This window comes from Etheostoma spectabile, chromosome 8 (assembly GCF_008692095.1).
Source record: "Etheostoma spectabile isolate EspeVRDwgs_2016 chromosome 8, UIUC_Espe_1.0, whole genome shotgun sequence".
NCBI lineage: Eukaryota > Metazoa > Chordata > Actinopteri > Perciformes > Percidae > Etheostoma > Etheostoma spectabile.
Window position 1 is genome coordinate 27,344,779 of NC_045740.1, and position 1,610 is coordinate 27,346,388.

The window sequence follows — 1,610 nt, forward strand, 5'->3', positions numbered from 1 at the left end:
TTTTGTACATCTTCACTCAAGCAATGACAACAATCAGTGTTTCTTCATGAACACTTTATATACACAGGAGAACTTAGCCAGCTCTTTACGGGGTGTGTGTCAGGTCAATTGTGATTATCTAACCGAACATATCACTAGTGACCATCACAGTCAAAAACAGAACAGTGTTAAAAACATTGTGACTGCAACAAGTGACATATATATTCAACGTTTTTTATCCTCCATTGTAGGTGCTTCCCAACAATGAGCCACTCAACTGCATTTGGAGATTTTTCTCAGCAATGACCACAAATTCATTGTACGAGTAAAAACACAGTGCCAGCTGGTTCTGTTGCTAAGGTAACATGAAGCAATAACTTACAATGTATAAACTAAGGACACAGATTATTCAGGAGATTAGTGGCCAATAACAGACGATCACAAATACTGTACATATACTTACTTCCCGCAAGGTGCCGTTTCCCTTACTCTTTTCTGACAAAAAAAACCACCACATAGATGTTAATTACTCAGAATTTATACAAAATGAGATCTTAAGAGTGAGTTTTGACAATATGTGAAATATTTTATGTAACAAACCAAACTCGCTCAGTATCTGAGCTTCCACTTTAAGTCTTGCTACTTTTTTTTGCCGCAAGATTTTCTGTATACAATACACAATGTAGGTATATATTAGGATTCATTTATACAAAACACAGTGAAATTAGTTTTATTCCAACAAAAACATAGGCATTAAAACATTTCCCTTAGACGATGTCTGTGCAATTGTTCTGGGATGAAATGGTGAGCATCGGCATAGCTTTTGTATTTGGTTAGAAGAACTCTTTCGTCGGTTTCAGGTCCGCACACTTGTTTGTAAAAGCTTCATGTGTGCGGGGAAACGTGTACACAAAAATACTGTACCTGCTATATTGTTATTTCCATTCATAGCTTCGTGGTGACTTGGCTTCCTTGCCAGTGCAGAATAAAAAGCAGTAGTGGTATAAATGCCACCTGTATGCTACTGTACACTGCTAGAGAAGATTCAGACATTTTATTATTAGGCATTACAAAGTCTCACTTCCTTTGCTTTTTAGTTTTTTTTTGTCAAAACAGTGTTTTTGACAAAGTCCAGCCTTTGTGGCGCTTTTAGAGGCTATTGTTGTGCTGTTATAGCCTGGTCCTTCCAGACTCTGGTACATTTCATTTGTACAGAGAGTCTGGCCCCTCTCCATTGACAAGTGTTAACTTCCTTGAAGGCGGGTACTCTGATGAAGTTTAAAACTATTGGATCAGCCCCGAGCCATTCTGGATCTGCCATAACCAATCACTAACGCTGGGTTGTGACGTCGGCTTAGCATCTAGCGTTAGCCTTAGCTAACTTCTTCACTACTGACAGAGCGAGCTGGAAAATTAAACCTTTACCAAACCCCGTGGGGACAACATCATGGCCACCAACAAAACTCAGCAAAGATTGTTCTCGCTCGGGCTTTAACTTCTGGGTTTTGAACGGCGTTGCCACAACGGACCGAATGGCTTCGTTTGCATCTTTCTCCGCCGCCATTAGCACGGAACTCACCAAAGGTTACCAAACCTCAACGTCATTGTTCTCAGCCACTCCCTCTGTTCAC